This window comes from Plecotus auritus (genome assembly GCF_963455305.1).
Source record: "Plecotus auritus genome assembly, chromosome: 6".
In the NCBI taxonomy this organism is placed as follows: domain Eukaryota; kingdom Metazoa; phylum Chordata; class Mammalia; order Chiroptera; family Vespertilionidae; genus Plecotus; species Plecotus auritus.
In genome coordinates, this window is record NC_137773.1 from 66,808,124 (window position 1) to 66,833,363 (window position 25,240).

Sequence of the window (25,240 nt, forward strand, 5' to 3'; positions counted from 1 at the left end):
ACTCCTAAGTATATATCTATATATCTGAAAGATTTGAACACAGGTGTTCAAATAAAAACTTGCATATGAATGTTTACAGCAGCGGTTATTTACAAAAGCCAAAAGGTAAAAACAACCAAATACCTGTCAACAGATAAAGGGATATTAAAATGTGGTCTCTTCGTAAAATGGAATACTATTTAGTCATAAAGTGAATGAAGCACTGATACATGCTACAACATGGACAAACCTTAAAAGTGTTGTTTTAATGACAAAAGTCAGAAAGCAAAGACCTCATACTGTATGATTACATTTAAATGAGATGTCCAGAATAAAGGTAGATTGCTAATTGTCAGGGCTTAGGGACAGGGAGAATGGAGAATGACTGCTTAAAGGCTACAGTTTCCTGAGGGAGCAGGGCGTGAAAATGCTCTGGAACTAGATAGTGGTTATAGTTGTACAACATTGTAAATGTGCTAAATGCCACTGTATTGTGCATATTAAAATGGTTGAAATGATACATTTTATGTTAATATGTATTTTACTATGATAAAATATTATAGCAATTTAGATGTACCACTAAAAAGTTTCATAATTGTCTTCAATGAAATGGGTTCTTTTTAAGGATTAGTGAAGTCAGTTGTCAATGGCATCAAATATTTACTAGAATTTGAATTTGATGACTTATAAAGATCCCATAAAAATTACATTTTAAAAAATTAAAAATCTGATATATTCCTTTAAATAACACTTAAAATTTTTCATACATTTAAATTGCTCAACCAGATGGCTACCTAATTATGAAAATTATAAATGATAAATGCAGACATGTATTTTTATTAAAATTGTCATTTTTACATAGCACAAACTGTATTTTAGTGTATGGGTTGGCTCCTGCAAAATTCTATTCTTAGCATTGACACAGTTTATTTCAGGGAATCTACTGGCTCTGGACCAAGTCAATATAAGTTTACTTTCCCTGGGGGAATCTCTTGGTTTCTCTTATTGTGTAATTTGTATTGTGTACGGAATTGATATTTTTATGGTATAGTTTGTGTTACACAGGGAGGGGCAAAGGTAGGTTCACAGTTGGTTGTATAGAAGATAATACAATAATCCCTGCACCGGGCCACTAGTTAATAAATAATAATACAAGAATAAACTCTGGGTTTCATGTACTCACAACTGTAAGTTTACTTTTGCCCTACCCTGTACATAGAATTTTAAAACAACAACTATAGCAATTACTTCCATGGGCTACTATGGAAAAGGTGGGAATGGGAAGAGGAGGAAATACATAGGATTTCATAGAGCAGTGGTCGGCAAACTCATTAGTCAACAGAGCCAAATATCAACAGTACAACGATTGAAATTTCTTTTGAGAGCCAAATTTTTTAAACTTAAACTTCTTCTAATGCCACTTCTTCAAAATAGACTCACCCAGGCCGTGGTATTTTGTGGAAGAGCCACACTCAAGGGGCCAAAGAGCTGCATGTGGCTCGCGAGCCGCAGTTTGCAGACCACTGTCATAGAAGATTCATTATTATCTATCAGGTATTAGGAACTGAGAACTATTAGATTTGTTTCCATTATGAATTGCTAATCTGGAAGGAACAATAAGTAGCATAGTTAAGACTAGAATAGCATGTTTTTAGTTGTTCAAAAGTATGGACTCAGAATTCTCAAAAGGTCCTATCATTATTATTATTTAACTTTTTAAAAAGTTATTTAAATAATTCTCTACAGATATTGTTATTTTATAAAAGTACTGTGCTGGATGAATTCTATTTAAATACTACAGTTACATGTGTCCAGTCCAGTGGACACTCAGTGGTAGAGCATCGACCTATGAACCAGAAGGTCCTGGTTTGATTCTGGTCAGGGCACATGTCTGGGTTGCAGGCTTGATCCCCAGTAGGGAGCATGCAGGAGGCAGCTGATCAAGATTCTCATCAATGCCCTAACCGGTTTGGCTCAGTGGATAGAGCATCAGCCTGCGGACTGAAGGGTCCCAGGTTTGATTCCAGTCAAGGGCATGTACCTCAGTTGCAGGCACATCCCCAGTAGGGAGTGTGCAGGAGGCAGCTGAATCGATGTTTCTCTCTCATGGATGTTTCTAACTCTCTATCCCTCTCCTTTCCTCTCTGTAAAAAATCAATAAAATATATTTTTTTTAAAATTCTCATCATTGATGCTTCTATCTCTCTCTCCCAATCCCTTCTTCTCTGAAATCAATAAAAATATATTAAAAAATATTATGTGTCCATTGAGACACAATTCTCTATGAGCATCTTATGGTCACAGAGCAGATCTTCTGAGAAGAGCACTGATAATCTTTGCAAGGATATTTGCTTATTTGAAAAAAATATATATACCCTTTACTAGACTTTGCTATCGTGAGTAAACACATCCAATTTATCATGAGACTCAGAACTTCGTTATGCATAGCAAATGAATAGAAAATATACTTTGAAGATATAGACAGTGTCTCTCTCATGCCAGAGAGGGCAGCTTTTTTAATATCATAGATAGAGAATGCCTCTCTCCTCAAAAACCTTCCAGAATAATAAAATGGTAAAATACCATTCCCTTCTCTGGAGAAGATTTTCTTATATTCCAGAATAAGGGCAGTCTCTCTCTCTCTCTCTCTCTCTCTCTCTCTCTCTCTCTCTCTCTCTCTCTCTCTCTCTCTCTCTCCCCCATAAACAGTTCACCACTAGGCTTATATCAGTGTTGTTTTTTTTTTAATATGTTTTATTGATTTTTTACAGAGAGGAAGGGAGAGGGATAGAAAGTTAGAAACATCGATGGGAGAGAAACATCGATCAGCTGCCTCCTGCACACCTCCTACTGGTGATGTCCCTGCAACCAAGGTACATGCCCTTGACCAGAATCGAACCCGGGACTCCTCAGTCCACAGGCCGACGCTCTACCCACTGAGCCAAACCGGTTAGGGCTATAACAGTGTTTTCTAATGTGAGGTTCTTTTTCTAGACTGGGCACCCACTGCAAGTGCAGGTACCATGCAGCTCTTAACAAGTACCTTGTGGGCCCTGATACTCAAAAAATTGACACAAAATACTGCTATTGTTGATGCTGTATCTGAGAAGTAAATGGTCTTTGTTCTGACCCAAAGATTGGAATTGAAGACCTTTGATAACACAAATAACTCATCTCTTATGATCTCCAAGCCTATAATGTAAGTCTGGTCCCAGGAGGAACACTGTAAAATCTTGAGCAAAAATACATTGCTTATATGGCAAAGGGATTTCAGGATCTTCCACGTTTTAATAGCAAGGACCTTATGAGCTTGTGTGGGGATGTACTTTGGGAGTATCAAGCTAAAGGATATGGTTGAATTTAACTGAAATCTATATACAGACAGTTTATCATATTTAGGGATTCAATGTACTTGCTTCAGCAGCTGGAAGCAGCCCTAATACTTTGTGTGGTTCAGTGCACAAAGAAAGCCTGGATTTAACAGTGTTATATCTACATTAAATGATTTTAAAACTCCTGAGCTCATTTGGTCTAATGTAGAGAAAGAAATGTGGAGGTTCAAATGATGTGTTGGATATATTATGTAAAACTCATTTGCCTTCCACCCATAGGTATTTACAGAAAAGACCCAAGGATACTTCTTTTTCCCATCTTTGAAAAATGTGTTATTCATATGAGCACAATGAATCTTAGAAAGCTCTTAATTTTTCATAGTCCCATTCATTTATTTTTGCCTTTACTTCCTTTGCCTTTGGGGTCAAGTTCATAAAATGTTTTCTAGGATCTAGGTCCATAAGTTTGGTACCTATATTTTCTTCTATATAACTCATTGTTTTGGATATTATATTTAGGTTGACAACAAAACAGAGGCAGCCAACCAGATGGAAGATGATATTTACAAATAGTAGCTCTGACAGAAGTTTAACTTACAAAATATATAAAGAACATATAAATCTCAATACCAAACAAACAAACCAATCAAAAAGTGGGCAGAGTATCTGAAAATACACCTCTCCTAAGAAGACGTACCTACAGCCAATATGAAAAGATGTTCAACCTCACTGGCAATTAGGGAAATGCAAATCAAAACTACAATGAGATATTACCTCGCACCTGTTAGAGTGGCCATTACAAGCAATAACACGTGTTAGAGAGGTTGTGGGGGGAAAAAGGGAATCTTCATTTACTGATAATGGTAATATAGACTGGTACAACCACTATGGATCCCTCTGCTGGGTATATTAGTATACCTGAAAACCTCAAAGTCATGTATTCACAAAGATATATGCAGCCTTATGTTCATTGCCGCATTATTCATGGTGGCCAAGACATGGAAACAACCAAAGTGTCCTGCCATAGAGGAATGGATAAAGACGATGTGGTACATATACACAATGGAATACTATTCAGCCTAAGAACGAATGAAATAGCGCCATTTGCAACAACATGGATGGACCTTGACAATATCCTGTGAAATAAGTCAATCAGAAAAAGCTAAGAACCATATGATTTCACTCATATGTGGGATATACTAGTAAAACTGGAACTCATGAACACAAACAGCAGTATGGTAGTTGCCAGAGGGAAGCGGGTGGCAGGTGGGAGAAGGTAGTCCTAATATATAGTGACAGGAGATCTGACTTTGGGTTGTGGGCAAACGGTGCAATATACAGATCTTATAACATAGAAACCCACATCTGAAACCTTTATATTCATGTTGACCAATGTTACCCCGGTAAATTTGATAAAAAAGAAAGCTCTTAAGATTAGAATAATGATAGGAAATATCACCAATGCAATGAGGTGTCCCTTCAACAGTAATAATGGCATCCAAGAGTGCAAAGGTCAAGTGATTGTGCTTAAATATCATTGACAGCATAGGTGAAATGACAATCAGAGGCATGGATGGGAAGTCAATTATTGGTTTGACATCCAATGATCTGTTATTGTTAACTGAGCATATCACCTTTAAAAATGGAATAGATTATAATCAAATAAAATATTGTCAAATAATCCTATATAATAAAAGCCTAATATGCTAAGTGTTTAGTCGTCTGGTCGGCAGTTCAGCCAATCAAAGCGTAATATGCTAATGATATGCTAAGGCCGCTCAACCACCTGCTATGACGTGCACTGACCATCAGGGGGCAGACAGTCAACTGTTCTACCAGTCACTATGATGTGCACTGACCACTAGGGGGCAGATGCTTTGACTGGTAGGTTATCTTGCTGCTGCAACCCGGACTAAGTGAGATGGGCCAGACACGCCCTGGAGCCCTCAGGGGATGTCGGAGAGCTGGTTTTGGCCTGATCCTGCAGGCCAGGCCAAGGGACCCTACTGGTGCACGAATTTGTGCACCGGGCCTCTAGTTATTTATATAAAACTTGGATTGGTGAATAGATGCTTGATTTGACTTGCTCTAATGGGAAGTCATAGCTGTAAACTAGTCCCTACATTAAACCAGTAAAATAACTCACATCTACTTAAGGGAGAACCACCATACCTTTATACACATACATTGTAAATTTTCTCCCAAGCCTCCCACAAAGGAACCTGGATATATATATATTCTCCACTCTGGTGCCTAAAAGCATAAAAAATAAATAGATATCAGCACTAATTGCTGAGTAACCAAAATATGTGGGTACATTGATCTGAGTGAATGTTTATGGAGGCTAAGTAATAAATAAAGCTTTGACCAAGTTCTGTAGAACAGTGATTCTCACGACACAATTGTATAGTTTAAATAGACCTAATGAGTAAATTACAGAATTCCTGCATTTGGTTCCTTGATAGCTAAGGTGTTATGATAAAGAGGGGATAGTTAAGTGGATGATACTCAGCACTTCCCCTTCTTAACAATACAGCAAAATATAAGCAACACCTCATTCTTGGAGGAATTGGACAAATGACAACAGGGTGGTGTATTTCCAGGGTCAAGGAAGGAGGAGGCAGGTGGAGGAGGATATAGTGATGGACGGAGACTTGACTTGGGGTGGGAGAACACACAATAGAGTGTACAGATGATACGTTGTAGAATTGTGCACCTGAAACTTGTGTAGTTATAGTAACCAGTGCTACCCCAATAAATTGAATGGAAAGGAAAAAATGAATAAAGGGGATAAACACATTCTTGTAAAAAATAAAAAGATAGAGGAGTGATGGTTCCTCTTAGATCTCCATTCAACTGATATATTTGGTTGGTGCAAAGCCACATGGAGTGTTTGTTATTTAAAACAAGCAGATAATGACTCCAAATCCAGCTGCTATTTTATTTTATTTTATTTTAAATATATTTTATTGATATTTCACAGAGAGGAAGGGAGAGGGATAGAGAGCTAGAAACATCGATGAGAGAGAAACATCGATCAGTTGCCTCCTGCACACCTCCCACTGGGGATGTGCCCGCAACCCAGGTACATGCCCCTGACCGGAATCAAATCCGGGACCTTTCAGTCCACAGGCCGACACTCTATCCACTGAGCCAAACCGGTTTCGGCCCAGCTGCTATTTTACATGTTGTTTTTTCACTAGATCAACTCACTCCCGAGAAGGTGTTGGAAATTATATTTTTCTCCAAAGCAATTACAGAGATGAGGAGAAGCAATTCACTTTTATCAGACAGGAATAACAGTATACTAGTATCTTCCTTGTCTTATTTCAGGGCTTCATCAGCTCTCATGCTTTCTGTCTTAAAAGAATTTTAAGGGAATATTCTGCAGAATATCATGCTTCCCACTATTGGTAACTCAAAATAATGGAATCTGGTAAGCAGAACGTAGCTACTAATCAGATACTCTAGTAAAAATATGTATGATAATGGTAAGAGATAAATCCAATAAAAATTCTGGGTCCTGTCAGATTATTAAAGTTTCTAGAAGTTCAACAATATGAACATGTTGGGAAACTCCCTCTAAAGAGAGAGACAGACTAACACAGAGAAAGTGGCAAAATTCACCTGAATCCCTTTGGGTTTGAGAGGCAACAGAAACCACATAACCATATTCCTGTGCCAAGCCATTCTTAACTCGGTAAGCTGCACATTTTTGAATGATATCAAAGAGAAAAAGATGGCTCTCCAGCAGGTTCAAACTGAAGTGGAAATCCTCTTGAAAAATAGGCTTAAGAATCTAGCAGGTACAATGGAGCTCACATTAACAATCACAAATGAGTGATGCTTTCTGGGTCCTTTGATTAGCCTACTACAATAATTATTGCTCAGATTCCAAGGATTTTGCAACAAAATCATGCCCACCCCTAATGATAACTATTCTCTCTTTGAAAGGCAGCTTTGATCTTTCTACTGTGCAATAACAGAGACTGGACATGTAACTTTGGTATACCCTATGATTATGACACCTGAATTGACATCATGAATTGAGTGAACTTTAACTCACTGAACCATAAAATTGATTTACAGTATTAGTTTTCTGCTACAAAATTAGAACAGGAAGGAATATATTTAGAATCTGTGGTATTCACTGAGATACCTCTTAGTATTTCCATGACCAAGTTTAATGGGAGTATACAGCAACTCAATAAATCAAGGCCTATTTACCTGGTGAGGTAATCCAAACATTCATTTAGATCCTTCTAAAATGAATGTTTGGATTACCTCACCAGGTAAAGAGACTTGACCGGCTTAGGTGCTAGCTATATGCAGAGTGGTAGATGAAAACCTAATAAATGCCAACTACAGTCTCATGGCCAGCACAAATACAAGAGTTTTAGCAGTTAAGTATACTTTTATTACTTGCATGCCAATCAATATTTTATTTATGCCCTTTCCCTCCCTAATGTGTGGTGTTCAGCTACACAATTTAGTTCTTATGGGGAAAATCTGTACATCACATTGGGTTTCGGAATGATGCCTAATGATAGTTGGGTTTACTATTCTGAGAGAAAGAATGAGATCATCTTTGTGCAATAGGTTAACCTAAGGTTAAGTGTAAGCACAAGCAAATTTAAAAAGATGAATAATCTATGTAATACAATCAAACATAATTCCTGAGTTTCATCTCATTTTTGAGTGCCATACTAGATTAAGAGGTTATCTAAAAATCAGAAAAAAAAAATGTATTGATTTGTTGATTACTCACAGTAAATATCCTAGAGACAAAACTGTCTTGTTCACTAGAATAGGTATCTCCATGTGCTCCCAAATGATTTTCGACGTTAAACCTTATTTATCCTGTTGATATAGTATCAATAAATTGATAATTATGTTCTATTTACTACAAATATTTCTCAGACCTTTGTATTTCTAAATCGTACAGATTCAGAAAATTTCATAAATATAATGAATAAATGGAATTGTCAAAACCTGCAAAATAAAGTAAAACCTAGCTATCAAACATATTTTATTTAGGGCTTAAGTAAATTTTTAATTGCTAAATTCGTTAACATTAGATTAAGCATAATAGGTTCTAAAGATTGACTCTAATATTATAATTTGAAAGAACTAATTAATATTAAGGATTTTCATCAAATTAAATTAAGATTATGTTGATAAAACCGACAAGGAGATTTCTAGAAACTTTGACAATCTCTACCTTATTTTAAATGTCATCATTAAAATCAATGAGAGATGTTTGCTAATGGAGGTTGCTGAATCCTCGTCATGCACAAGGAAGCCAAGACTATGGTGTATAAATAATCTGTGGCATATTCAGAAAACACTTCTGTTCTATCTCCATGTAATTTCGTTCAAAATACCAAACTAATCATGAATGTTTACTATCTGCAAACCACAGATTATATTCAGAAATTAATGATGACTATGGTTCCTGATTCTATAGATGAGAGTTAATCTTTGGTTGTACTTATATTGCAAAAATAATTCAACAAATGAAGTAAGCATGACATTTAAATCAACTGAAGATAATTCTGACACTATTTGAAAGATTGAAATTTCCCATCACAGCCTAGTGGAGTTCTCCACTTTTTTTTTCTCTTTAGAAATGAGAGGTTTCAGAGATCAAAGCTGCTGCAGCATACATGGGAGCCAATCTATTATCAACAGGAATGTCATCACTCAGAATCACTTTATGCCCTGTCACTTCTGCTGACATTCTTGTTGAAGCTAACCATAGCAACAAGCTGCAGAGCTGACATTTATGCTTTTGTTAGGATGAGTGAGTAGTCCTGCTAAAAGTAAGCTTCTAAACACACACACACACACACACACACAAAATAAAATCAAAACATCTTCATATTTATAAGATAATCTAATAAATAAAATGTAATTACTGAAATTCACTAAAAAAAAACCCTATAAGTTTCATGCCATACTGATAAAAAATTTGTGGAAATTAATGTTTTAAATGTTAAAATAGTTTAAAGAATATTTTCAGTTCCCTTGTCACAACGTTTTATTTTATTTACTTTTTGAAGCTACTTAAGTTGAAGTAAAGTGCATTATCTCCAAGGAAAATAGGTTATAGCTATTGAAAATTTTTCCTTCCTTTTAACTCAAAGTGATTATATTTTTATGTCTCTCTGACAGCATTAAATATCTATCTACCTATCAAATAATGCCAAAATATGCATTTAACTAATGAAAAAATGATGTTTGAAACAATATAACAGCATCTGTGTTTTATTTATTTAATTCCTCTAAAGCTTTGTTTTGCTATATCCTTTGTCTATGATTTATCCTACACTCTTTTGAAATGTTACACTTACCTATTAAAAATAACATTTTGTCAAATGCCTCCCAGGAAAAAACAGCTATATTAAATAACTATCTATAAGATCATTTATGTAAAGTGGAAAAATATGAGGTAATTACCACAATCCTTATTACAAATAATACTTCATATAAAATATATATGCATGGTTGAGAAGTACATTTACAGAGTGAGATCTAATTGCATATTATAGTCTTGAGTTATTTTGTGGGGAAAACATCTTCCCCACTTATCTGAGGCCTTCCTATTTATCAATATTTTAAGAAAATTCTAATTTACTCTTATTAAAATAATTATATTTTACAATGTAGGTAGCTATTTATTAACCTAAAATTGCACATCTGTAAAGGTGGACTTTTGGTGGACATTGTGTTACCTAAATTCAGTTGCTGTATTTGATTCTGGGTTTGTTTTTGTTTTACTGAATAACCATCTAGTCATCATCTCACATAGAGAAGATTCAACTTTTGGGACGAGTCTAGTCAGCTATCCTATTTTCTGAAAAATTACATGAGGCTTTGCAGCAAACACATGCTATAACATGAATATTTTTGTTTTGTGAAGAGAAGACTTTCTTTCATAAATATACTAGTAAAGAAGTTATTCTTCCTTCTTCATGAACAATAAAGTCCAGAGATATTTGAGAGGATTACTTTGTAACATTATCCTCTAATTGGGATAATTTTGTACCACGTTAGTTATCAAGTGTTTCAATAGGAAATAATTTGAATAAAAGGAACCTGACAACCTTATTAACAAAATCATCCTAAGTATTTTAAGCGATACATTAACCTATGATTCATATTTAACCATTCATCATGTTATGACTGCAATCATACTGAGTAATCTAACATGCTGAAAATGTTGCCTAGCCATTTACCATGCATAATAGAGAAGAAATGATTAGCATATGATCATAATAAAACAGCTACTGTGATGGCATTTTATATACATTATATCACTATTCATAAAGATCCCATTTAAATTGTGATATATTTTGATTACACAGTTAGGGAAAAGAGTTTAGAGAGATTTGGTAACTTAGTAAAACTTACAAAGTTAGGGAGTAGTAACATAGATGCTTAAGCTGGGACCCATCCTGACTCCAACATTTTATACTGGTCAATTTTGTTAGTGTGATAATCATTTGTGTAATTAACATTAAATATGGTAGCATCCACTTTATATTCTAATAACCTTCTTAATATACAATTGTCTGTCAAAATTATATGCCTCAATTGGACAGATAATAAACCTAACAATCTTCTTTATTCTATAGTCCATTGGTTGGAAAGGTCACACATTATTATGCCAGTCAAATGGGAGGGGGAGAGTTGTTCTCATTTTCAAATTTGCAAATATCTTCCTTTACCTTTGTTGTCTGGGTTTGACATGCTCTTGATAGTGCAACTAGTGTGCACCAGGAAGTGTCTAAAGTGCATGAATATCTTACCTGCAGAAACATGGCCTCCATGCATATTAGCTTTAAATAATGTGGACTATTAGAGTTGGTATTGAAGGACTGATCATGATCACTATGCACTTGAAATGAAATAGTTTATCCCATTCAAAGTCCTTGGGAAAAGATACTTAAAAGTCATTCTCCTTTTGCTTAAAATTGTTCAAGACACACTGCTCATTATGACACATTTTCAGGCATGAGATCTCATAGAGAAATGTATTATCCTAAAGTTATAGATCTACATTCTTTTGTTGTTGTTGTTAATAAGAAATCATGTATACTTTTTTTTTGAGTTGACAGCCACAAATTTTGCATTTTATTTTTTTATTTAATAAATCTTTATTGTTCAGATTATTACAATAGTTTCTCCTTTTTCCCCCCATAGCTCCCCTCCACCTGGTTCCCACACCACCCTTTGCCCTTACCTCCCCCGCACTGTCCTCATCCATAGGTGTACCATTTTTGTCCAGTCTCTTCCTGAACCCCCCATACCCCTTTCCCCCTGAGAATTATCAGTCCACTCCCTTTCTATGCCCCTGATTCTATTATATTCACCAGTTTATTTTGTTCCTCAGATTTTTAATTCACTTGATTTTTAGGTTCAATTGTTGATAAATATGTATTTGTTTTTCATAATTTTTATCTTTACTTTTTTCTTCTTCCTCTTCTTAAAGAATACCCTTCAGCATTTCATATAATACTGGTTTGGTGGTGATGAACTCCTTTAGCTTTTTCTTATCTGTGAAGCTCTTTATCTGACCTTCCATTCTGAATTATAACTTTGCTGGGTAGAGTAATCTTGGTTGTAGGTTCTTGCTATTCATCACTTTGAATATTTCTTGCCACTCCCATCTGGCCTGCATTGTTTCTGTTGAGAAATCAGCTGACAGTCGTATGGGTGCTCCCTTGTAGGTAATTAACTGTTTTTCTCTTGCTGCTTTTAATATTCTCTCTTTGTCTTTTGCCCTTGGCATTTTAATTATGATGTGTCTTGGTGTGGTCCTCTTTGGATTCCTCTTGTTTGGGGTTCTGTGTGCTTCCTGGACTTGTAAGTCTATTTCTTTCACCAGGTAGGGAAAGTTTTCTGTCATTATTTCTTCAAATAGGTTTTCAGTATCTTGCTCTCTGTCTTCTTCTGGCACCCCCATAATTCTGACATTGGTACACTTGAAGTTGTCCCAGAGGCTTCTTACACTATCTTCAACTTTTTGGATTCTTTTTTCTTTTTGCTTTTACGGTTGAGTGTTTTTTGCTTCTTTGTTTTTCAAATCTTTGACTTGATTCTTGCATTCCTCTAGTCTGCTGTTGGGTCTCTGTATAATATTTTTTATTTCAGTCAGTGTATGTTTAATTTCTAGTTGGTCCTTTTTCATATCCTCGAGGGTCTCGCTAAATTTATCGGCCTTTTCTAGGATATTCTTGAAAAGCCTTATAACCGTGGTTTTGAATTCTATATCCAGTCATTTGTTTTCCTCCATTTCTTTCATTTGTGATCTGTTTCTTTGCCTCCGCATTTTCGCTGCTTCCCTGAGTTGGTAGGGTAACTTTGTGTGCTAGGTTTCCTATATGGCCCAGTGGGTCGGCCTCCCCAGTTAACCTCTTGGTGCACCCCTTTGTGGGCTGTGTGTACAGCCTTGTTGTAGTTAAGTCTTGATTGTTGTTGGTATCACTGGGAGGAATTGACCTCCAGGCCAGTTGGCTGTGAGGATAAGCTGTGTCTATGCTGGGAGAAGTTCGGTGCTGGAGACAGCCTTATAGGATTAGACTTGCAAAATTGCAAAAGCCTCTGTGCTCAGCTTGGATGGGGCAGAGTCTCGGCGTGGAGCAGACAGTCTTGGCTTCCAGTCAGCCCTGCCCTTGCGCGCGCGCCTCCAGACCTCTGCCTTCTGCGACTTCCCTGAGTTTCCGCCTGACAGTCCAGATTCCCCCTGTAAAAGCATGGGTCCCCAGGGGCTTGCCCGGAACTGGGGTTCAGTGCAGTCGGAACTAGGGTTCAGTGCAGTCAGGAGCTTCCGACTCCCTTCCGCTAGGGAATGCCTGCGGTAGCCTCGGCATTCAGCTTTCTCTGCGAGCACTCGCGTTTGTGCGAGCACACGCGCCTCCAGACCCGCCACGGCTCCCCCGGGTCTCCGAGTCTCCGTGTGCCTTTCTCTCTACCTGACAGTCCAGACTCCCCCTGTATGAGCCTGGATCCATGGGGTTTCGCCCAAAACTGGGTTTCAGTGCAGTCGGAACTGGGGTTCAGTGCAGTCTGGGGCTTCCTTCCCCCTCCCGCCAGAGAAAGTCAGCCAGACACTCAGCCGCCCTTCCTCTCTGGGCAGGTCTCCGTACCTCAGCCCTCCTTTGCTGCTCCTCTGATTCTCCGTGAGCTTTCCTCTTTCCTTCTAGTTGTAGAATTTCCACTCAGCCAGCTTTCCTGTGGTTCTGGATGATGTCTGTTCTGTCTTTCAGTTGTAGTTTTGAAATTGTTTTGCGAGGCAGCAGTTTAGGTGCTTACCTATGCCACCATCTTGGTTTCTCTCCTTCACAAATTTTGTATTTTAATTTAATGACCATGCACTATACATGTTTCAGCTGTTAATCATTAATTCCTTAAAAATTATTGGTAATTTATTATGTACCAGCAACTTCTCTAAACACAGAGAATGCAGTAATCAGTAAAGACAGTTCTAAAAACTGCCTTCATGAAGTTTATACTCCAGTAGGGAAGACAGATCAAAAAAAAGTAAATAGGTAAAGGAGAAAAACAAATCAGCAAAGAAAGGTAAATAGAAAGTTTCAACATATAGGGGTTGAGGGAATAAATTATCAGATAAGATTACAACAGGGATGACCTTTAATGAAATGACTTTTGAATAAATACATGAAGGACTTTAATATTATATTTATATATTCTATTTATAACCTATCTTAAATTATTTATTAAAGACAGAATAGTTTATTACATGTATTTTTTAATACCATCACTTTTTTCACCTAGCTCCACTCTGACAGATGTCAGTCTGCTTTCTATCTGTGAGTCTGTTTGTATTTTGTTATTACATGTATTTTTAATCTATGAGTCTTAGAATACCCTTAATCAACCTTTACAAATGATCTCCTCCTTCACTGTGCCTTACCACACTCCAAAATCACTGATATTCTTTCAATTCCTCAAGGTCAATAAAAATATTTTTCTATTAGGCACTTTTACACATATTGCTCCTATAGCATAATTATTCTTTCCTCTATCGTCCCCCCACCTCATCTTTAAGTTCTCTTCATCAAATAGTCATTTCATAGTCACCTACATAAAAAAGCCTGCACTTATAATTTAATGCAAACTTTTTTTGCAAGTAACACTTGGATTATTTAATCAATATATAGAGCTTGTCAGATTTCTACTTCTTATGTCAGTTTGAATATCTTCTGTAACAAGGGATTTGTTCATTTTATCTAAGCCATTAGACATATAAATTTGTTTATAATATTCCTTTTCATCCTTTTACAGTGTGTTTACTCTGTAATAGTACATCTTTCATTTTTAATTTCAGTAATTTGCATTGTCTCCATTTGTGTTTTTACCTTTTTACAATATAGTTAACTGTTTACCAAATTTCTGAGCTTTTAAAAACAATTTATTTGTTTCATTATTTTTTCAAATTGTGTTCTATTATTTATTTTTATTTTCTTTTAATTTTTTATGATTTTTCTGATTTCTTAAAGTAGAATCAGATAATTTCTATACCCCTTTTTCTATTATAACATTTAAATATATGACTTTCCCTTAAACATTTATTTATGCACATTGCAAAGTATTAATATGTTGTGTTTTCCTTATCATTCAGTTCAAAGTATTTTCTCATTTTACTTGTAGTTTTCCTTTGAACAATTGGCTATTAACAGTATGTTATTTTATAAGATTTGGGTATTTTCCAGATACTTTCTTTTAGAGCAGTGTGTGCACACACACAAACATTTAATATGCTTATTTAGCCTTTGCAGAACACAGTTGTGTGTGGGAAGAACATGATTTTACTCATATACTGGGTTTAAATCTGAAAGCCATAAATAAATTTATAAAAAAATAAAAATTCTGCATAGTCACAGCAACAGAATGGTGTTTACCAGAGAGATAGTGGGGTGGGGCAGAGGTAGTAAAGGGTTAAGGGGCTCAAATATATGGTAACGGAAGGAGATTTGACTTTGGGTAGTAAACCCACAATGTAATATACAGATAATGTATTATAGAATTACACACTTGAAACCTACATCATTTTATTAACCAATGTCACCCCATTAATGAATAAAAGAATAAAAGAATATTTTAGAATGTTAATTTTGAATAGCTTTGTCATTCGCTTAGGGCTGCAGTAATGCTTTTGGTTTGAATTTTGCTGCAGAGTTGGAACTCCCTGGCACTTGGCCTATGTAACTGGCCTTTTCTTCTATGATAAATATGATTCAAAGTTTTAGGTAGCAAATTGAAGGCTTCTGACATTTCTAATTATATCTGGTCTAATCCTTCATTCACTGACTTTTTATACACTGGGGTCACTTCAAGACATTTTTGGGTTAAATCACACATACCTGATCCTCCTGAGCTCTTAAGCCTGACCAGCAGGCTGCATTGTTATTCTGGTTTTTAAAAAAAAAAAAAATCATCAGTTTAGAGAAACCTTCAAAAAGTTCAAAGATCAATTTATTTTTCTTTTCCTAGAGCCCTGCTATCCTAGTAAAGAGCTTTGGTCCTTTTGGGGAAGGTTAGGGATAAGATTTATAGTATGTGCAAATTTGCAGTGTGATTGAAAAATCTTTTCTCGAGATCATATCATTTTCCTTTGGGAGGTGCTGGATCTGTGAGCTTATTCATGTATGGGAATTGGAGCAGGGGCCATTAATTTTCATGGCAACCAAAACTATACCTGTTTAAAAGATCTCTAGTTTCTGCTATATAAATTAAGTGGTCCCTTAGTGTGGTATTCAATTATTTTAGTTACTGATACTTCAATATCACTTAACCACAGCCTCAAATCCCTGTTGTTAAAACCTGAGGCCTAACTTATCTCTGGCAATTATGAAGCACTACTAGGCTTCTTCCAGTCTGAGAGTACATCATTTCCAATGAAATCGAGGAGCAGATATCAATGACAGTATCACCTACCTTATGCCAGCCTTGGGTAGGTAGAAATTTCAGTGCTTTCTATGGTGCTTGTGCTTTTCTCCTCAACTTTCTCAATGCCATGTTCAGATTATTTTTGGAGATATAATTAAAGGTATAGGAGAGAATCATATGATACTCTCCCCAGAACATTCCTATCTCCCTAAATCATTTTATGAGTTTCTCTACAATAAAAAAAGGAATGTTTGATACCTCAACTTTATTAGGGAATTCTATCAGGGTCCATGTTTTTAATCAACTGATCAAGTACAGAGGCAGACAACTCACATAGTGATTCATGATGTGTGGTAGGTAGACCCATGCCAATAAAGCTCTACATGTGAAATCATATCCCACCCCCATTCCTCCACCCTGCCTTCTGAAAATTTCTGTTAATATTAGCACCTACATCCCAAGGTTGTTATAAATATTAAATGAATTAGTATTTGTAAAAATGTAAGAAAAGTGCCTGTTGCTGTGTAACCATTTGCTAAACAAAAATTTATGGAGTATTTAAAAGCCCTGAGCAGCTGACTTTGCTTTTATTCTTTGTCCTTTTGATCTCACAGTTTTTCTAATGCTTTTCTTACTCTCTTTTTTTTAATAAAATATATTCCAAAGACACAAAAATCATTTATTTTTGTTGATCACATTTTTATTGCTCTTGTTTATTTTCTTACATCCTAAATTGTTTTTTTCTTCTGTAAATTCCTAAAAGACAACATACTGTATTTATATATAACTTTGTTTCAGACTCGCAATAGTTATAAGAAAATGTTAAGTTACTAAGGGAATGGCACTTCCATATTCCTTATACCAAGTTGAAGCTCTTACTATAGAAAGAAACAATATTGAAGAATTTTCCATCCTTCAATTCACTGTGCATTCTAAATGACAGCCTATAAATTTGGGACAACAGGCATTCAATTCCAATTTAGTTTTTTTAAAAATTCTTGACTGTGCCATAAAATCTCCATTATATGTTTATATATCTTTTGCTAATCAGATTTATCGCATTTGTAGCTATAATAGTTAGTGATTTCAAACTCTTTCAACAATAAAGAACAAAGCTAAACCTTCATTGACATTCTTATCTATTGCCTTTGTGTTTCTCAAAAATTCTTGTACATTTATTGATCAATCCTTTTACAAAATGTTCCCCCAGTTTTTATTATCACTCAATTATCAATGTTTCCAACATTGGCAACATATATAAAACACTTATGGTATAAGTCATATGCCTTATACTATTGTGCTAAAATGACATCTATAATAATAAAAGTGTAATCCTTCCAGACAACCTTCCGGACGAAGCCAGCGGCCAGAGGGAAGCCCGGGTTCCAAGTGACAGAGGGAAGCCAGTGCCGGCAACCAGGGGAAGGAAGGCCTACTCTTGCACAAATTTCATGCACTGGGCCTCTAGTGTATCTTATAAAACAGAAAAAAGAAAAGAAAAAATAACAGAATTTTCATACTAAGATTTTGACACAATACACACAAATAGAGCTTATCACTGTTAAAAGAATGCAAGGTTTTTAAAGTATTTCTTCCAATATTTATTGCCAGATATATAATCATTATTGTTCCCTTCCCGTGATCATATATATGTATATGAAAATGAGCTTTTCATTTGCATGTTGCTTGTTGTGTTTCCATTCTTAGTGGTTTTAGAAATAGTTTTTTGAAACATTCTTTCTAAATTTATGTAAGAACAATATAATATAATGTATATCCATATGGCCATTTTCAGAATAACTATTCTCCAGAAATCTCTGAAATATAAGCATAAATAAGGATGATAATGATAACCATTACTCATTAAAGAACTAAAGTTATTTTTATAGATAGATTATAGCTGATATAGATGTAAATATTGATATATATGTATAGATAGGCACGGATATATATGTATTAGTATCATAATTTGCTAATAAACTCGACTTGTTTTCTTTTTAATTTCAATATAAAAAAATAGCTGAAACCGGTTTGGCTCGGTGGATAGAGCGTAAGCCTGCGGACTGAAAGGTCCCAGGTTCGATTCCGGTCAAGGGCACGTACCTTGGTTGCGGGCACATCCCCAGTGGGAGGTGTGCAGGAGGCAGCTGATCGATGTTTCTCTCTCATCGATGTTTCTAACTCTCTATCCCTCTCCCTACCTTTCTGTAAAAAATCAATAAAATATATTTAAAAAATATATATATATATATATATATAAATAGAAATTTGAATAAGTTTTTCATAGTTCTACTGTGGATTGATTGCCTTTTTCACCCCTGAGGGTTCGCACCCACATTTGGGGACCTGTCTTCTAGCTAAAGCCATACTTAAATTTTGATATTATTTATTTTGTGTTCTCTGGGTAGATTTTATTTTCTTACCTAGTAGATATATAACCCATTTATTTACACATTTATAGACATCACTTGTATATATAAACTTAGTTCCTCCAAGTTAAATTTGATAAACTCAAACCACTTCTAAGTATCTTTGTATTGGTTTAAATCCATATATAATTTAAGTTCTTAATTAAATTTCACACATTTAATTATTCTTTGTTGTTTTTGTTATGTTATGCTGATTCCTCTCAAACAATGGTCATTGAATCTTTACTGCCACTACTTTTTTTCCTCATTATAAACAAAAACAACAACAACAACAAAAAACTCAAAGCTCAGTTCACAGACATTTAAAATATATAATTTTTCATTTAAAAACATTTTTTAAAAACTATCACTTTTAAATAAATGGTTGCCCATCTTTTATACACCCCACTATTTAGATCCGTATTCATGATTGACATTCCATTTGTCTTTTTTTCATAATGCCTTGGGACATGAATAAGGCAAAGATAATTAAGAAATAAATGAGTGCCCTGAGAAAATTAATTTCAATAATGTACGAAAGCAGAAACTAGAATGCAATGAGTAGGGAATTGGAAAGCAGTTGGTGAATAGAAGAGAGAATGTGAAGAATGACATTCTAAATGATTTTACAATGAGCTAGGAGAGCCAGTTTTTTTTCAGAGTGAAACAGAAAAGAAGAGGTGGTTTTGGATTCTGATATGCAGTGATAATTGAAGTAGAAATTATTTTAGGTAACGTGTGAGGTCACCGAGTGCTTGGGGAGATGGGAAGAATAAGATTATTAAAAGCTCTGGCCAGAGCTAGAATGTCTAATTAGAAATCCTAGAAATTGAATAATTTTAAGGATAAACAGGGTATATGAAGGTTAATTCAATGGAAGAGAGTCAAAGATTGTTACTATTAAATGTGCATAGTAACTGGGAGGCTATAATTAATACAAGGGTATGAACAACGAGATATTTCTCAAAGCAGTGGCAGAGGATTATTTAGAAAGAAAAATCAATGTTTTAGTTAATATAGAACTTATAAAAACACATTGTAGTTGGAAAACCATTTTGATTCATTTCTGATATTCTATTTCATACTATTTACTACTTGTCAATGTCAAAGTTTTTTGAAAAAGGTTTTGTTACACTGCACAAGTACAACTTTAACAAATTTATGGGCATAAAATAAATGATTGGTATAGTTCTTATAGCTGCCTTCATCTTAACAAAGACATGTTCTTTGCAAAGTGTTAGAAATTGTAACATTTTACCATGCCCATACTTTAGGAGTTGTCCTATCTTTTTTACAAATTCTAAATACAAAAATGAGAGATTGGCCATATATCTAACTGAAATAGCAGTATGGTCTAATATAAAGATAAGTCATACCTGGCATTCAGAGTCATGCCAGAGTTTGTTGTTTGATGTTAGCGATTATGTACTATATGTTAAGTATCAGTTCCTTGAATATAAGCCAAGATTGATAATACAAATAATAAATATACAGAATTTGTATTAACTTACTAGTTAATATATGTAATGACACTGTAAATTCTAATCAGCTAGAAAATTTTATTTTTTAATATTGAATTAGAATTGAAAATGAAATTTTTTCAATATCCAGTTTATATTTTACTAGGAGCCCAGCATGCAATTCGAAATCGTGTGCGGTGCCACACACCCCTGAGTCACCATCCGCCCTGCCTCACTCCCTGGGCCCCACAGCAGCCAAGGCTGCTGCTGGTCCAGCCCTGCCTCCCTCTCCGGCCCTTGAAGCAGCCCTGGCTGCTGCTGATCAGGCCCTCCCCCAGCGCAGGCATGTGGAGGCCCTGCTGCCCCACCCCTGACGCTGCACATACAACCTCCTCCTGTCCAGTCAACCCATTACAGCGTCCCAGTTAATTAGCATATTTCTCTTTTATATATATATATATATATTATTACTTTGAAATTATAATTCAATTATAACACTCAAAAATCCTGAGGTAACATTTAAGGCATCACACCTCTCCTGGCATTTTTGTACTTCTAATAGTAAGGCTGTGTGGGGAGGCATGGGACAGGAGTTGGCTGAAGGCACCTGCCCCTGCCTTGACTTTTCCAAACAAGTCTGAGCCCCCGAGTGTTTACTTAGACATGTCCTTGCTTAAAGGACACTACAGACACATGTGTCTACTCAAGGATGCTTACCCTGCTGATAATATCCAATAGTTAATTTTAATTCAAGCTGTTATTACAATAAAAGCCTAAGGAGGCAGGTGAACAGGGCTGCTGCTTGGTTCCAATAGCCAAGCAGCCCCTTAGCCTCCCTTTCACAGAAACGTGTGTCAGATTAATCATTCATCCTTTGCTCAGAGTCTGCTAGTCAGTCCTGGCAAGGCTGGAAAATCCCCATCTTTAGAGCATTCATTTCTAACAGGTATTATTAAGTGGCTATTTGTTTAATGGTTACTGTGTTCAAAGGTCTTTGCTGGATTATGTACTGACCAAAATGCAGAAGGATGTATTCTTAATTTTAGAAGCTTTTAACAAGTCAGTTTTTTTTATGATTTGGTATTTAATGATTAGCTAGGGTTGAAGACTCTGGGTTGTAAGGAAAATTATTATAACTACAATATCTTCCAACTTTCCCCTATTACTAAGATTTTCAGAGATGATGAGACACTAATCAATTATATGGAATCTTGAAGTTGACATAGGAATAAAAACATGAAAAATTAGAGAAACACTAAATGAAAATAGGGTTTTGTGAATAGTCTTGTACATCTTCCAAAATCCTGGGGCAGTACATTTTCCCATGTCTATAGAGGTCTTTTTTGGAATGACCATCCTGCTCTTTCCCTAGTGATAATAGACTTCTGGTTTCTATGAGTACAGGACGCTTGATCTGATTGGTTTCCCTGACTTTCTCACCGGCTCATTTGGATTTTTTTTTTTTTATATATATATTTCCTGTGAAACTTTGCCCTGGTATATGGTTTGTTGTCCCTTCCAGAGTGCTCAGTGCCTGACCTGTTTGCTATTTGCTGAAAGAACAGTTGTGAGGCAGGAGTCTTTCTTACCCCTCTTCCTAGAGCGATGGATTTTGCTTCCCCGCTCCCTCAGCAGCAGTGAATCTTTGTCACGGATTCAGAACAGGAGGAGCAGACAGGGTTTGTTTCAGTGTACTACCAAGGGATGGCTCTCTTAGTTAAGGATGCCTCTACCTTAACCTGACTTGTGGGTTCATGGTCAAGCCCTATGTACATGGCTGATGAGTGAGTGTGCATTCTATGGGTGTTTCTGGCTCCCAGCTATTCAATCCTGTCATTGTAACCCACCCTCAGGCTTTAAGAAAATGTAAAAATTCAACCGGTTTCTCCTTCACTTTAAGGGCAGAGGTTGGGGCCACTCTGAAAGGTGAAATATTTTATTTGTCCCATCCAATAACCCATTCACTGCAAAAGCCTTTCTTTTCCTTCAGTTGATTGTAGTTTCCCTTGAACCTTCAAAGTTAGAACATACAACAATGAACATGATTCTAGTGTTTAATGCTGTGCATTTTTCATGGATTCTAAAATTAAACCTAATTTTTCAACTTGTATTTAAAGAGAAAAATACATCTTCTAATATCAAAACTGATCATGTTGCATTCCTGGGAGGAAGTATATATGATTCTCGACTGACACCTTCCAGAGAGATTGTTTAAGGGTGATTTGACTATGATATTTGCATAACTTGCTGAATTTATAACTTGCCCCGAATGTAAATGACAAACACACTATATGAGTTTAGGGTTTCATATAATATTAACCTGTGGCTTTTGAAAGTACAACCTAAACAAAGTTCAGGATCTTACTCAACTAGAAGCCCGGTGCATGACATTCGTGTACTTGGTGGGGGGGGTGGGGGGTTGGGGGGTGTCCCCTCAGCCCGGCTTGCACCCTTTTGCAGTCCAGGAACCCTTAGGGCAGTGGTCGGCAAACTCACTAGTCAACAGAGCCAAATACCAACAGTACAACGGTTGAAATTTCTTTTGAGAGCCGAAAACTGACTTCGGCGCATGGGCCACGAAGTTTCAATCACACTGTATGTGTGCACCCGCACGTGATATTTTGTGGAAGAGCCACACTCAAGGGACCAAAGAGCCGCATGTGGCTCACGAGCCACAGTTTGCCGACCACTGCCTTAGGGGATGTCCAGCTGACTGCTTAGGCCCACTCCCCATGGACATCCTTAGCATTACCACAGAGGCGGGCCCCTGCTCACCAGCTGTCAGCCCAGCTTGAGGCTGAGTGGCACTCCCTGTGTGGGATTGCAATGACCACCAGGGGGCAGCTCCTGTATCGAGTTTCTGCCCCCTGGTGGTCAGTGCACTTCACAGTGATCAGTCATTCCACTGTTCGGTTGATTTGCATATTACCCTTTTATTATATAGGATAGATTTGCATCATAATGATTTTTTTTCCTAAGTAGAACATTGAGAATAAAAAAGAAAATCAAGTATTTCTTCAGTAATTAATTTTTTCTCTAACCTCAAATAGGTAATTTAATCCCAATTTTCTTTCCACATAAATATTAGGGTGCTCCATCTCTCTTTTAAAAATCATGTCAATTAAGTAGGCAATGGTTTAGATCCTTCCAGGTGTATAAACTACTCCCTGAGTGTAAATTACATTGTACTAACTGCATTAAGCCACCAATGCCTGAAATTTGGTGAATTACTGCTCTACTGCACTAAATGTTTCCCTAATGATTTGAGTCAATCTACTTTTTTTTTTTTTACATTTTCTAACAAGTTCTAGGAGTTTTGTAATGATTTTTACAAAACTTAACGAGAGGCATATTACCCATATGTGGCATGTTTTCTCACTACTAGTAGAAAAAACAAAAATGACAGAAAAATTGAAACTAATTAGTTTTTACAATACACCCACTGCTTTGAATTTATGAGCAGTACTTTAAAGGGAATACAAAATACGCAGGTTAAGAATACTATTAATATTCATCATGCTAAACAGAATATCTGAAGCATAAAGCAAAGGATGTCCCAAAACACTTGGTAGCATAATATCTGTCAAAATACTTGCTAATTAGTAAAATCTAACAGCAGTTCATAGTGAAATGTACTAGTTGTCCATACTCTCAAACTGATTACATTTTAAAGCCTTGAAACATCACTATATTATCACTGAACCGCATTTCCTTGAGAGCTTCATTATATACTTAAATGTGTTATAGTTTTAGATAAGTATTCCTACATGTTAGCTGTTCGATAGTATTTCTTTCAATTTGATAATAATTTGCTATATTAGTTTTTTCATGTTAATTAATTTCCAAGTCTGTTGATATAATTAAGGACATTACTAACTTGAATATAATTTAGCCTATCAGTCGTTCTTCATCTGGGTTACAACTGCAATGACATAGCAGCATTTTAAAAACTTTTCTCACACTTTTATAATTCATGAATATACAATTTGACTTCCTTTCTCCTCCTTGATATAAGAGCATCCAGAGATTGTTTTCTTAACTGTTTCCCCCTTCACTCTTCATATTTGCTTACTCTTACAACAGCAGCCCAGCCGATCCATGTTGCGCTCTTACCTCTCTCTCTCTTTCTCTCCCTCTCCATCTCCCTTCAAATTATTTTTTTAAATAAATAAATATATGAACGGATGAAGTAAATCAAAACTACCAGATTAAAAAGACAGGTAACTTTCAAAAGAAAGAAAATCCATATATCAATAAATTGTTCATTAGTAACTGTGGGAGACAGAAGTGAATGTAAGGACTTCAAACTACTGAGAAAAAATGAGTCACCACTGTTTAATGCACAGTGACATGTCCATTTAATAATAAAAAGCATTTTTTCAGATATGCCCATAGGAAAGTATATTACAACTTTAAAATAACCGTCCTGGTTTGGTAGGTCAGTTGGTTAGAGCATTGACCCCATATGCCAAGGTTGTGGGTCTGATCCCTGGTCAGGGCATATGTAGAAAGCAACCAATCTATATAATAAAAGCCTAAGTGATCATTACAGTGGAATGACCAGAATGACTGGTCGCTATGGTGCACACTGACCACCAGGGGGCAGACACTCAATGCAGGAGCTGCCCCCTGGTGGTCAGTGTGCTCCCACAGGGGGAGCACTGCTCAGCCAGAAGCCGGGCTCATGGCTGGCGGGCGCAGAGGCGGTGGCAGGAGCCTCTCTTGCCTCCACGGCAGCACTAAGGAGCAGCGAGCTGAGTGGTAAGGAGCAGCGAGCTGGCGGGCGGTAAGGAGCAAGGGATCCAGGACAGCTAGAGGGATGTTCAACTGCCAGCTTAGGCCCGCTCCCACACTGTGAGAGGGCGCAGGCCCGGCTGATGGACCCTACACCCCAGTGCACAAATTTCATGCACTGGGCCTCTAGTGAATGCATAAATAAGTGGCACAACAAAGCAATGTTTCTCTCTCTCTCTCTATCTCTTTCTCTCTCTCTCCTTCTTATCTCTCTCTCTAAAATAATCAATCAATAAATAAATCTATTAAAAATAAAATAAAATTTAAAAGCCTATGCTAAAAGTCTGATCAAAGCATATACTTCTTCAAAACATATAAGCATATACTCATATATACTTTGTAAGGAAAGGCA